Consider the following 16,033-nt stretch of genomic DNA (forward strand, 5'->3'; position numbering starts at 1 on the left):
TTCAGAACCAAAGTGGAAACAATTTCAATCATTTCCATGATCAGAACAATAGAGATCAGAGAGGAAGAGGCAAAGGAAAAGGATTTGAAAGAGGAGGCTTTTGTGGAAATGTTTTTACTATAGGGAAGAAGGGCATAGAACATTTGAATGCACCTAGTGCCAAGGAAGGACAGATCAAAGAATAGAAGGCTAGGCCAGAGTTGCACATGTTGATGAAGATGTCAAATCCTCACATTTTGAAGATGCTAAAAAAGGAGAAGTCCTAGTTAACCAAAGAGTCTTGCTGAGTGGTGAGAATGAACGTGAACAAATAAGGAACTTGTTTCACACAAGATGAAAATGTGAAGGTAATTATTGTGATGTGATCATTGATTTGGAAGTACTTATAATCTAGTGTTAGAAATGATGGTCACCAAGTTGAAGCTGAAGAGGTAGAAACACCTATGTCCATACCATATTTCTTGGGTGCAAGATGACCATGAGGTCATGGTCAATGAGAAGTACTTAGTGAAGTTAAAGACAGGAAGCTACCAAGATGATGTACTATGTGATATCATACCTATGGACATATGTCATATGTTGTTGGGTAGGCCATGGTAGTTTGACATGCATGCTATACACAATGGCAAGCAAATACTTACACTCTAACTAAGGATTGAGTGAAACATAAGTTGAAGTCATTGAAGGATAAAGAAGAAAATGTATGTAGTGCTGCCTCAATATGTTTTCTTGATGGAAAAAGAGCTTCTTAAAGGTATGAAGCATGAACATATGTGTTTTTCTATAATTCCTAAAGATATTAAATAAGAAGTAGAGGATGTACCTACAAAAGTTATAGATATGTTGGGAGAATTTTTTGATATTATATTAGATAATATACTTGATGGATTTCCCCGAGTGAGGAAGATTAGAGACTAGATCTATTCAATTCTAGGACCTAGTTTACCAAACAAGTCAATGCATAGAATGACACCAGTGGAAAGTGAAATGTTGAACAAGAAAGTTCATGAGTTGTTGTAGAAGGGGTTGATTTGAGAGAGTCTAAGTCCATGTGTTATACCAGTAGTGTCAACACTAAAGAAGAATGGATAATGGAGTATGTGCATAGATTCTTATGCTATCAACAAGATCACAATCAAGTATAGATTTCCATTGCTGAGGATGGATGATATTATGGACTATTTGAGTAGAGATAAGTATTTCACAAAGATAGATTTGAAGAGTGGGTACCATCAGATTCATATTAGAGAATGTGATGAGTGGAAGACTACTTTTAAGACAAGGGAAGGACTGTATGAGTGGTTAGTCATGTCTTTTGGGCTAACCAATCCACTAAGCACTTTCATGTGGCTCATGAATGATGTATTGGAGGATTTTCTACGTAAGTTTGTTATTTTTTACCTAGATGATATATTGATCTTTAGTAAGACATTGGAGGAGGATTTGGTTCATATTCACAAGGTGTTTGCTAAGTTGAGGGAAGAAAAGTTGGTGATAAACCTGAAGAAGTACAATTTTGTAAAGGAGTTGGTGTAGCTAGGATTTGTAGTCTCAGGAGAAGGTTTGTGAATGGACCCAAAAAAAGTGAAGGCTATCCTTGAATGGCATACCCCAAGGAGTGTAATAGAGGTAAGTTATTTTCATGAACTAGTTACATTTTACAAAAAAATCATAAGAAGTTTTAGCAGTATTTGTGGACCCTTAACTAAAACAATGAGAGGGGATAGGAAAGAGTTTAAGTGGACTATAGGAGAAGATAAGAGTTTTAATCTGTTGAAATAGAAAGTTACTAAGCATCCTATTTTAGCACTTCCTAATTTTAACAAGGTGTTTCAAGTAGATTATGATGCTAGTGGTACTACAATAGGGGCGATTTTGAGCCAGGAAGTTAGATCTGTTGCTTATTTTAATGAGAAGTTGAATGATGCAAAAAGAAAATATTATATTTATGATCAAGAATTTTATGCTATAATTCAAGCATTGAAGAAGTGGAGACACTATTTTCTTCCTGAGGAGTCTTTTTTTGCATACTGATCATCAAGCTTTGCAATATTTGAATAGTTAAGGGAAATTGAACCAAAGGCATTTAAAGTGGGTTGAGTTTTTTCAGAGTTATACATTTGTTTTGAAACATAGGAGTGAGAAGTCTAACAAAGTTGTAGATGCTCTTAGCAGAAGATAACTTTTGCTGACAAAAATGCAGATAGAGGTGGTTGGGTTCAAGGAACTCAATACATTATATCCAGATGACTGTGATTTTGGTGAAGTGTGGAAGGCTTGTACATAGCTTGTTAAACTTGACAAGACAAAGTGGTTGGATTTCATGATCTAAGATAATATGTTGTTCAAAGGAAGCCAATTGTGCATTCCCAAAATTTCAATGAGACAAAATCTTCTCAAGGAGAAGCATAGTGGAGGATTGGCTAGACATTTTGGCAAAGATAAAAATATAGCTTTGGTTGCTAAAAATTATTATTGGCCATAGTTACATCAAGATGTAATGAAGTTTGTACAAATTTTCCAAGTATATCATATGGTGAAAGCAATGAAGCATAATATAGGGTTGTATTAGCCATCACCTATACTAGAGAAGACATAGGAGGATGTTAGTATGGATTTTGTTCTTGGATTACTAAGGACATAGCATAGGCATGATTCTATTTTTGTGGTGGTTGATAGGTTTTCAAAGATGGCACATTTTATTCCTTGCAAGAAGACTTGTGATGCTATTCATGTAGCAAAGTTGTTTTTTAGAGAAGTGGTGAGACTACATGGTTTGCCAAAGAGCATAGTTTCATATTGAGATACCAAATTTTTTGAGTATTTCTAGAATAAATTATGGAAGAAGTTGGAGATAGATTTGAAGTTTAGTTCATCACATCATCCATAGACTAATGGATAGGTAGCAGTTGTGAATCACAGTTTCAAAAACTTGCTAAGATGCTTGGTTGGAGATAAATCAAAGGAATGGGATATGATTTTACCACAGGTAGAATTTACATATAATAGTTCTGTCAATAGAAGTACTAGTCAATCACCATTCCAGATTCTATATGGGAGTAGTCCTAGAAATGCTTCTAAATTAAGGCAATTAGATAAAGGAGAAATGTGTAGTGCTGAAGCAGAAGATTTTGTTGAAGATTTGAAGAACATCCATGAGGAGGTGAGAAAGCACATCATAAAGATGAATACATAGTATAAGGCTAAGGAAGATGTGAAAAAGAGATATAAGAAATTTTAGATTGGAGATGAAGTCATGATTTATTTGAGAAAGGAATTTTTTCTAGTGGGTACATATAATAAGTTGAATATGAAGAAGTTTGGATTGTACAAGATAGTGAAAAGGCATGATTCTAGAAATGTGTATGAAGTGGAGTTTCCCATTGAATTGAATATTTCACCAAGATTTAATATTTTAGATTTGACATGGTATTATGAAGGAGGTGATGGAGCATTCTAGTAGCTTGTTCGGCTATAAAGGAGATTGAGGAGATACTAAATAGTCATGTTGACAAAAGTACCAAAAACAAAACTTATGAGGAATATCTAGTCAAATGGAAAGAGAGGCTAGTTGAGGATTCATCATGGCTAGCAAAGAAGGAGGTTAACAATCTTGGTTTTCCTCTGAACACTTGAGATGTGACAATGTCACTTCTCAAATTACCTTGGGTGTTTGATGTAGAAGCATCTTGGGTGTAAGGACAATCTTGCATCACCCAAAATATTTTATTTTTAGTCTTTTCTATTTTAATAAGGACTAGTAGAAAAGGTGGTTACTATTAATGAGAACTTGCTATTTTTAGTAAGTTTTTCATATGAGCTCTAAATGTTCTCATTTTCTACAAGAAGGTTTATTTTAGAGATATAAGCCTACCTTAAAAATCTCATTGTTCAAGTGTCAGAGAAGTTATTGTGGATTTTTGATGAAAAAATTTGTAAAAATATCTTTAGGCTCACCATTGGAGGCCTTAGAGTACCCATATGAGGTCCAAAAACTCAATGGAAGGGCACTAGCATCATTCCAAGCCTATAGATCAGGAGCTGACATTTTCGAAAAGTGGTATAATAGCTAATCAGAGCAATGGTTCGTGAGTTATGGCCATCTGAAGTTGGGCTACCTGAAATTTCTAAAATAATTATCAAAGATGTATTTAGTTGACTCTATATGTATTGTTAGAGTCTATCAGCCCTAGGTATTGAGTTTGAACATCTAGAACTTTCTTGGGTAGCATAAAATTGCCTATTTAAGAAAGGCCTGAACATTGTCCAAGATAGCTCTGTGTGATAGTTCTCAACTTGTCATGTAGATTAATGTAATGAATGTGCCCATCTGGGTTAGCATATTGTACTTATGAATTCTACAATTCCACATTTGTGGTGCAAATAATAAGTCCATATCTTGTTCTCACATTTTTGTTGTTTCTTTGTTTCTGTTATGAGTTTAAGGTATTAAGGGAAGCATCCTTCATCAATATATGCTCCAATATCAAATAGAAAAACAATGAGAACAAAACATAATGTGTCATAGATGTCTCAAGGCCAAATAAAATAGCCAAGAGCATGACATCATCAACCTATCTAAGCTCCTCCCTAGTCATCAACTAAACATGTATGAAGATTACATACATATATAAGTCAGTATGGGTTAATTACTCTATTATAAAGATTAAATTTAAATTACATATGCCATAATGAAAAATGTATACACATATTAACATAGTGGGATTCCATGCCTTTACATGCCTCTCCTCTCTCATGTCAGGGTGTGTAGTCTATGTATGTGTGTCTAGTTTATCCTCCTCCTCAAATTAAAACTGATACTTAGAAAGATCACCTATGGGACCTAGACATATATTCTTGCACATGATGTAAGTGAGTGGCACACAAACATGTGATGAGCTCACCAATGATGAGCTTTCATCAACATCATCAATATGTTGAGGCAAGACCGACCTAGCTTAGGATATCAATAGGCTACTCAATCTATGGATGGCTCTAATAGTCTAAGAGATAGCTTCTATAATGATATCAAGATGGTACACTAGAGGAGGGGGAAGAAATCAGTAGGGGGGACAAAAGTGTCATCTTTCTTCTATTAGGAAAAGGGTCTATCATGAGGATCTCCTCCTCCTACACCCATGTTGGGCCTCAGGCTCCAGTAGTTCACCTTGAGGTGCAACACAAATTCAGCATACAAATTTTTAATGAAATAGATTGACACCTCTAATTTGTTGTGTGGAGGTTTTTCAAAAACCATCTGCCAATGATCCCAAAAGTTTGCACACATAGCCTCATTTGTGAACCATTTAATTGATAATTTGGGCTTTGTGTGTTCTACTATTTTACCAGTTTTTAGGTCTACAAAGAGGTTAACTATATAATCTTTAGTTATATTTGGTGCGACAATGTCATCATAGTCCAACCCATCATCAAACATTGCATGCATTTTCTCACACCGATGAAAAGCAACATTTTTTTCATTGGTAAGTATTTAAATATTATCCACTATGGTTTTTAACATGGATAACATGGGTGCCAATGTAGGTATGTTATTATATGTGGTTTACAAAACCTCAGTTTGGTGAGATTTTCATTTATCAAATCTTCATTTTGAGGAGGGTTTGAGGGGGTAGGGGATTGTTTGGTGGATGAATTTGAGGGGGTATTGGAATCTTTGGTGGAGGGTTATGAGGAACATTATTTCCTAGCTCAGTGTCATCATTTGGGTTAGCCATACCTATTAAATTGCAATACATAATTTCTATTAAAAAAAACCTAAATTTCAACAACTTCTATTAAAAAACCTATTTTTTAACAATTTCTATTTAAAATAACTAATTTATATTAAAATTCGTTCAAATCATAAAAATAAAATAAAAAATACCTATATTTGATACCTGTTCCTATATCTAATATCTAAAATGGAGCAGCATAAACAAACCCAAAACACAAATGCCAAAAATCACTCTCTATTTTTTTTTTTAAATTTCATGTTGCAAGTTTTGGGTATCTGATCTCATATCAAATACTTGATAATAGGTCAGATACCCGAAAGAATTGGCCCAACCTTTTTGCCTTCATATTAGGACAGATGGAAAAAAGTTAGAGCAAATTGTGAAACACTTTTGGACATTTTCAAACTCCACTTTTTTCACATCACCATTTTTTGGCACACCATGATTCTGCACATACCTTTAATTGAATTTTTTTATTATACCTAGGCTTTGGGTCTCTACCATTTTTCTAAATGATCCTATAGTTGATGTTCCCAATAGGATAGCTTCTATATTCAAAATCATGATTAATTTTAACATTTCTTTAAATTTATTAATTTTATTTGCTACATCTTAATAAATTTCTCCTATCATTAATTTCTATTTCCTCTAATGTTATTGGATTACATTGGAAGATTAACATTTTTTCAAAATATTTTATGACATAGCAAGAATTCTGATGAGATTCCATACTCTATGGAAAATTGTGCCTAGAAAGAGCCTATAGTTAGATTTGTGAATTAATAATAGATGCTATTTCTATAATGCTTGATTTCTATTTTGTAATCTTGCTTCCACAAAATGCCTACAAATATCATACCCTATTCTAAAGAATTAGGGTTGTCCTTCTATTGTGTCAATTTTCAGAGGAGCATTAGTCATAATTGAGGGAAACAATTAGTTTGCATATAGAATGATAGGGCATTTATGATCAAATTATTCCATGACTAATGCCCCCATTTTTTATCAGAGTCAAGCATTAATGATACCCTACACCTCATGACCACAGTAACAAAGTGATGTATATGATCATCATCACCTTAATTAGTTATTTGGAATTTAATAATAGATGGGACTCTATAATTACCATGGAATTGTAGAGGTGGATTGTGGCTTTGGCACATTGGACCTTGCAAACTGGCATTTCTGTGCATGAAGTCATTTTATTTTCATTCATTTCTTCTCACCTATGATCAACACTTTTTTAATCTCTTATTAACATTGATAATTATGTCCTTTCATAGATTTCTTTTAATTTTCTTCAACTTATTGGGCACATAAATTCTTGTAAGAATTTGGTATAGCTCTAATACCATGTAAGAGTTTTCCTAAGGCAATAATTAAACACCAAGATCAAGAAGCTCAATAGATAACACAAGAGAGAAAAATGATGATCAAATGAGAATGGATATCAGATTATTGGATATCAAATAATTAGATATCAAATTATTGGATAATTGGATGAATACTTCATAGAGAGTATATAACGGCAACCATATGTCTAGAAGTAATATAAGAGATAAGAATTATAACTCAGTACATGTCCACCAAAGGTGGACTATCCTCCATTCTACACAGGAGTTTGTGTGATGATGAGAGGATAAGTTTACATAGGTGTATCTCATAAAGAGATGTTGTTGACACCATGTTCTCTAATAAGTTTCTAATTCCTCTATTGTCACCAAGACAACTCATATGACTATGCATATTCCTAAGTAAGCTTAAGTAAAGTGTAATAACAATTAATTATTTACACTAACACCCCCCCTTAAATACAACTTAGGGGAATGCACTTAAGCTCACAAAGCTAAATGCAAGATGCAATGTGGATCCTAGATACTAGGTCATGTTAGATGCCTCTATACAAATGCAATGCTCTACATACAACACTATGCAATGCAATCTCTCTAAAAAATAGAGAAAGAGGAAAAACCTCATGGGAAAAGCCTCCTATAAAAAGAGAGGTGAAGAAATACAAAATGCATGCAAGGATAGAGTAATCAAGACCCCCCCCTAATATGACATGCATCATGCATGTACAAGCATATATCCCCCATAAGAAAAAATACATGGTGGTATCCCCCCATATTGAATAATCTCTTGCAATGATGTCATGAAGACAAAAAAGTAGTCAATGACCACAAATGACATTTCTCCCTTTAGGAAGAAGATACACCAAGTATAGGTGCAAGTATACTTCCCATTGTGGATAGAAAGATGGATGAGGAACCCATATGTAGTATGCTATGGATGCTGCCTCTAAAGTCTACTCATCTATTGACAAGTCCTTGATGATGTAGATGCCACAAGAAAATCTGGGGGATGCCCAAATGAAGGTGACAAACAAGGTAACATGTCCATGTATGAAAGTGAATCAAAATCCAAAGACAAGGAATCGTCCTTATAGGAAGATATGGGAAAAGAAGCAATGTAGCCTCCCCTCAATGATGAATGCACACCCATGAAAGAAGCTCCTTGATGATTGAAAAAGTTGCACCATGAAAATTGAGTGATGTTCCTCCTTGTAGGAAGAAGTGGTGTCATAGGTGTACTAGAGAATTCTCCCCAACTAGTAGGAAGAATCATCAAAAGATATGATGTCTAAGGAAACTATAATACAATCTCCAAAGACTAATATGTCTCCTTTGAAGTAAAAGAATCTGTCTCCAACTGCTGAAAAGAAGTGTCCACAATCATGTCAGTCTCAAAAGAAAGATCTAGTGGTTGAGGGTCAGAGTTTTTCCTCAGTCATGTTAGTCACAAAAAGTGAAGAAGAATTCTCCTCAACAAAGAGAAGATGTATTTCATCAATAATGTCTCCCACATCTTCAATTTAAGACTCCACCAACAACACTGCAATTTTTGGAAGGAAGTCATCCCATGAAGTTGAAATAGGAAGACATGGTGTTTCCCACTACATTGAATCAGGAGCATCTGTGGCTAGAACTGGATCAATAGAAGCAACAAGATCTTCAAGAGGTATGATCTCAACTAGAGCTGTAGGTACCACAACTAGAGTGACTGGAGGGAGAATGTTCTCTAGTAATGGAGAGATTCGTGGATCTCCATATGCTTCCTAAAGACACATCCAAACATCATGAGGACTATGTGCCTTACTAAAGGAGCATAATATTCCTTACTCATTCTATTATACATAAAGCAAAGAAGAAGAGAAAGATGTCCTCAATTAGTATTAGGTGGAAATATCTTTGAATATAGATAAGGAAACACTTCCTTATGTTCTCTTAGATGATCAATCATAAAAGCACTCCATTTCTAATAGCTCATTTTTGTCAATTTGAATCTTAAACCAAAGTGACACTTTTGATATGAATCCTGACATCAAATAATGTATGCACCCCCAAAATTAAAAAAAAATCAAAGAAACCCACCCCTAATGCATGATTTGGCACTTTATATTTATCATGATACAATGGCCACTTGCCAATTTAGGGCCTAAGTGCACTTCTAATTTTGATGGTTAGAACAACAAATATGAAGTTATATCAAACTCAACAAGATAAGACACAAGATCTCTTAAGGATCTAATTAATTACAAGTATCAATAGGTCAAAATGAGACCAATATTTCAAAGTACTATGTCTACTAAGAATTACTCTAAACTGATACTAGATCTGGAAAGTAGACAAAAAAATACACACTCTCAAAAAATAGCACCTGAATATGTGTCCAAATGAGTCTCAATGAAGCCTCTAAAGTTGTAAAAATTAGGATTCAAAATTTTTAGACAAATTCAAGAATAATGATCTCAAACAACCTGCACCAATGTGTAGATCATGAAATTCTACCCCAAACAAAAATAATTGCTCAAAAAAAGGAGTCTATGTGAGGGAGATATCACTATTTGAAAATCACCTCTATAATTTTTTTTTCTGAATCACCACCATCACACCTAAAAAAATCAGATGACTCTAGATTTCACCTCTGATGTTCAATTTTGATGAAACAAAAGTTGATTTGGAGTTTTTTTGACATTCTAAATATGATGCCAATATCTGATTTGCACAAGCAAGCTCCAATCTTGATTTACAAAAAAAAAATTAAAATCTCTCCTATGGCTATGCAATGAAACTCCTATGGCTCTAATACCATATAAGAATCTGGTATAGCTCTAATATCATGTAAGAATTTTCCTAAGGAAATAATTCAACACCAACATCAAGAAGCTCAATAGATAGCACAAGAGAGACAAATGATGATCAAATGAGACTGGATATCAGATGATTGGATATCAAATAATTGGGTAATTGGATGAATACATCATAGAGGGTGCCAATATATAAAGGAAATTGATATGTCTAGAAGTCACACAAGAGATAAGGATTACAACTCAACACTTGTTCACCAAAGGTGGATTATCCTCCATTGAGCATAAGAGTTTGTGCGATGATGAGAGGATAAGTTTACATAGGTGTATCCCATAAAGAGATGTTGTAGACACTATGTGCTCTAATAAGTTTCTAACTCTTGTGTTTTCACTAAGATAACTCATATGACTATGCATATTCCTAAGTAAACTTAAGTAAAGTGTAATAATAATTAATTATTTACACTAACAATTCTCCATGGAGATATCAATCTTTCCTTGGCATTAAAATTGTTCTTTCATCACTATGGAAATGTATTCACCAAATTTGAGAGGATAACAAAGAAAAAATTCCATCATTCTTAGCAAATGAAGCTTTGTGATACATTTATTCTAACACTTCATCCCCAAAGAAGCCCTAGGACTCATAGTATGGATATTTTTTACCTCAAGGAAAATGAAATGGTAACAAGAACATTACATATTACTTAGGAATTATAATAAGATAATTATGAATCTAATTGTGTAAGACTTTTATCATCATCATTTTTGGATCACGTTACATGATCTCCATCATCAAAATGTAAGAGAGAACAAGGAGAATAATATAGAGCATTAGAGAGAACAGGGAGAAATTTCATTGCTTTAAGGATTTTAAGACCATATTTTAAACTTCAAATTTATGTTTAAAATTATGTGTGATGTTTAAGCCTTAGTGTATAATGTTTAAGCCATCCATTTGAGCTTCGTGGTAAAGAGTGAATAACTAGTGTGCCACATGGCAACAAACTCTACCCGTAGTAGTTTAGTGTTTTAAGAAAAAGTAACAAAATAGGAAAAAAATGTTAGAGAAATGGGTAAGTGCACCAAGATGGTGTCAAAAAAGGGGGGTATTAGTGGACACCTTTTTTCTATAGTAAGGTAAACCTAAACTTGGACAAGACATTTGAGAGTCTTCCACTAAAAATGATAGGATGTTTAAAATGTAGAAATTATAGTACTCTGAATCTTCTTTCTAAACTACTATAGTTTTTACAAAATGCATAAGATTAGATGGGTCGAACCTTGGGCACATGAAAATGGGTTCCTAATTTTTTCAGAAAATATAACATAGTTGTTTTCATATGCAACACAAAAGACATAGTTATATTTAGTATTTTTCATATCCTTTTGGTAGGATGATAGTTAAGATTCATATCTAAAAGTTGCGTATTTTTTTGTAATTTTGTGATGAGTATTTTTTTTTGTGAATTATTGGGCATACTACATCCTAAAATTTTGGTACCTTTCATGTGCTAAGCATAAATTGTATCAAAATAAATGAAAATAGAAAATTTATATTTATATAATCAAGTGTAGAACAATAATATGTAATTTACTTTGAATTTGGTTAAGTATATCAAAAGTTATTAAAAAATGAAAGACATATGTCTATGGGGAATGTCAAGGAATTGGTAAAATTAATTAAAGTTTACAATGTTAATGTTGTCCAAAAATATAAAAAATTATATAGTTAGCAAGCTAAGAAGATGTGTAAGATTATGGTGATGATTTTAGAGATACCCACTTCACCATTAGCATACCTAATGAAGACAAAGATGAGAATTCATCTTAGAAGAGGAAAAAATGTTTTTTATAGAAAAAAATGGAGGGAAAACAATCTCCCAAGCCTTTGGGTCATTTCTTTGGGCTATCACCAAACCATAACTAGATCGAGTTTTTTGGATTCAAATAACCATCCTCTTCTCTCTCTCTCTCTCTCTCCCCCCCCCCTCTCTCCCTCCCCTTCCCTCTCCCTCTCCCTCTTCCTCTCTCATTATCTCTCTTTATCCTATCCCCCTCTCTCTTTCTCCTACCCCCTCCTCTCTCTCTCTCTCTCTCACACACACACACACACACTCTCTCTCTCTCTCTCTCTCTCTCTCTCTCTCTCTCTCTCTCTCTCTCTCTCTCTCTCTCTCTCTCTCGTGTCTGTCCTATCTCACTCTCTTTATTAGATCTAATAGATAATGAGAGTTTTGGGGTTAAGAACATCTAGAAATAGTAGTGAAAGAAGCATTGTTAGAAATATCTTTGATGCATACCAATCCATTGTTTCAAAACATGTACTAAATATGCTAATACAAGTCGATGGGTCCTCACATCAACCATAATGGGAAAGGAAATGGAAAAAACTCATATGGTAAGAAAAAAAAGTAAGTCATTAAGAATAAGTAGAACAACATTAGTCAAAGCTTTAGTGAGGCAAGAGAAAATTGAGAATTCTAATGAGACTTCTTTTTGGTCATTCCAAGGTAGACTTCCAAGTAAGGATAAAATTATTGTTGATGCACTAAGAACATTAATAGAAAACTTTTGGCATGACATCACAAGGGCTTCACCAAACCAAAAAGATGTCAACAGATGAATTGGAAAAACAAACCATGAGCCACATGTAAAACATTTTCTGGATATGACTCAAACACAATTTTATGAAATGTTTCTTCAAAGATTTCCTCAAATTGAATTTAGCCAAAGGTTTTTGGAGATGAGAAAACCATTCTATGTTAAGATAAATCATACATGCACTACTTGTTGTTATATGGTTCATGTTGAGTTTTCTATGCATTATGATGTTTATTGTTATATATGTTTTACTTTGCATACTAAATAAATATTGCATGAATGTGGTCTAAAATTGCCTCCTAAGTCATTGAGAGAATTTATTTCAAGTTTACTATGTAAACAAGATGATGGGTGAATTTATTAGAAGACCATGTGTTTGAAAGGTTTTTTCCCTCAATGTGGTGGTTTGCTGATGCAGGAGCATCCAGAGGTATAAGGGCAATCCTGTGTCACCCAAAAAAAATACTTAGACTTAGTTTCTGTTTCATGTATTTTCATTTTTGGATACCCATTTGGGACAAATAAAGGTTCCAACTCTCACAGTTCCACTATCAGTGTGTTTGAAAATCCCAAAAAAATAGGAGCATGTAATTGGGCCATCATTTTGGTGACCTAGAAGGTGTGAATTGGCCAGATGAATGTAATTGTGATTTAGAGCATTCTAGAAAAAGAATCAAGTCAAAAGGCCCCACGGTATGAGAGTTATTGTAGTTTTTTGGGTTTTGGAGACCTCCTAAGAATGCTTCAAAGTCGGGTTAGGGGCATTAAATGACCTCAAAAAGGGCTAAAAAATGGGGGACAAGAAAAGCTTTTCTATAGGGTTATAGAGCACTTCAAGAGCTTTCTGAAAATGTAAATGGTTCTTCAATCAGAGCTACAGTTCAAAAGTTATGCCTCCCGGAAGTTCGGTTACCGTTTCTAGATTCTTCTAGATTTGCACCAACTTCTAACGCAGCTTCTGGAACCTTCTATTTGGTTGGTGGATGCCTAATAGCACTTTCTAGAATGTACTCCTAGTCCTTAACCCTCCGGGGTCTATTTAAGGAGATTTTTGGCATTGTAAAAGGCAGTTCGGAGTGGAGTTTGAGAGGAGGTACTGAAAGGAGAAATTATCTCCAGATTTATGCTATTGTAAGCCCTTAAGGAATGTCTTGAAGTTTATTTTCTCTATACTATTTGTACTTGATTATTTTCTCAGTTAATACAATTTCCCTTTTCTGTTGTGTCCATTTTGTTCGTGGGTTGTGTCTCCATCATTTGCAAAAGTTTCATAGATGCCTACATCTAGATAGCACACATGAAATTGGTAATACACTAGTTTGTCTTGGAAAGTACAAATTATATATGGTGTTATAGATGGAAAATAATTAAAGAGGTGTGAATTAGTGAAAATTGATGTATGTGTAGCTGATTTTATGAAATTATTTCAAGATAAAATAGTTTATGAGTACATAGGTCATACACATAGAGCTAGATGGTTAGATGAGCAATTCAAGTTGTGTAAGGACACTTTTACCCTGTGTACAATTATGTCATTTGTTTAATTCACCAAAACATAAACACTAAAACCTCAAAACAAAGTGCAACCAATGTATTACAACTCTATACAAGTGTCAATTTTTGTACATAGCATTTATTCATGCACATGATAACATAGTGGAGGGCATAAAGGTATTAAGATGATATCACTTCTATATAAGTGATGATCAAACTCATTTATTAGATTCTATGCAAGGATGTTTTAGAGATTTCTATGAAAATTTGAGGTTAAGAGATGTAAGATACAATCAACACATTATATGGTCAGACAATTGCACCACACAATTCAAGAATAGAAGGATATTCTATTGGTTGAGTAAGATGCATGTGACAAGTGGAATTCATTTTTTTTCGAATTTCACTAGCATAGGACATGGAAAGGGAGAGCATGAAGACACTAGAACATGTGTAAAAATAACCCTTAGTAGAGAGGAATTAAAGTATGAAGGTGGTGCAATATTAGAAAATGCTGAAACAATTATCCAATGTTACAATTCTATGATGGGACTAGGTCATACAAGTAAGTCTATGGCTTGTAGATATTTTTTGTTAATACATGAAGGGTATGTGCAAGATCATGGTCAAATAGAATATGACCTTAAGTGGCAGTGAAAAACTAGCAAACCAGGCATCTGTTAACTTGACACATAATTTTAAAGTAATTATGTGCTTAATATCAACAAGTTGTAAGGAAAGAATCTGTAGTAAATTGAATATAGTTTCTAAACTACTAGGCCTTATTTGGTGAAAAAATTATTTGATAAGTCAAAATTTTGGATTTTAATGTAGTGCTACAAAAATTTCAGGGAAAAAATGAAAAGTAGGTGTATGTCTAACCACCTTAATCAAAATCAAATGATAATATCTTTTAATATAATTATAGATATAAAAAGTAGACTCATGGCCAGATGTGATGCATATTTTTGGATATTTTTTAATTCCAAATTAAATATGAATTTTCTACTAGATTTTTTTTAGATTTAAAAAACCCCCCTATCTAACCACCTTAACTAATTATAAACTTTACAAATTTTTTTCTTAGACTAGGTAAAGCATAGAATGTGATGCAACTTTTGGATTTCAAAAAAATTATACCATCTGAAAGATATAGCTATTTTTCAATCAGTATGTCAATTAGTAGTTTACATACTTCTTCATTAAAAATTAACTAATAAATACTTGTCAAACTCATAACTTGACACCAATTATGTCTATGGAATCTTGAGAGTGTTATCAAAAAACCTTTTTTGTTTCATTGAAATTGGATGAAAAAATATTGTTAGATGGCTACTTGAAGTTTGAATGTCTCAAACACATTTTTTTAGTTGACCAAAGAAGTTTGGTAAATATCAAGCCTAATTGGGTACCTAATCCAAAATTACCTGATCCTAGATGAGGTACCCAATTTCAAATCAGGTACCTGGTTTCAAATTAGGTACATGAAATGTGATGACAAAACAAAATTTTTAAAAAATTGAGAAGGTGGGAACTAATTGTACATTTTAAACAAAAAGCTAACAAACATATTTAAATATGTTTTAACATCTAAGATATAATGATATATTTGAATTTTTATTTTTATTTATTTATTATTATATATTATATAACAAATTTTATTGTTATAATATTGTATATGATATTAAATATGATAAGATAGTATATTAGGATCATACTACTAAATGTTAAATTGTATGTTATTTATAATATTATAAATAGTAGCCATATATATTATTATTATAATATTAAATATATATTATTACATATACTACTATAATATATATTTGAACATAGTATTAGAAATTATTACATAATATTATATAGTTTATTATATTACAATATGATCAATTACTGTATGTCCCCAGGGGTCCACATTTTGTAGTGCAATAGGGTGAATGGGGTCATAGGCTAGCCTACAACCCCATTCATCGTATATGATCGATTACACTATGTCCCTAGGGGTCTTAGGACCCAAAGAGACACATTTCATGATGCAATGGGTTGAATGGGG

Source organism: Cupressus sempervirens, chromosome 5 (genome assembly GCF_028749045.1).
Source record: "Cupressus sempervirens isolate cs-2001-9-10 chromosome 5, ASM2874904v1, whole genome shotgun sequence".
Classification (NCBI taxonomy): Eukaryota; Viridiplantae; Streptophyta; class Pinopsida; order Cupressales; family Cupressaceae; genus Cupressus; species Cupressus sempervirens.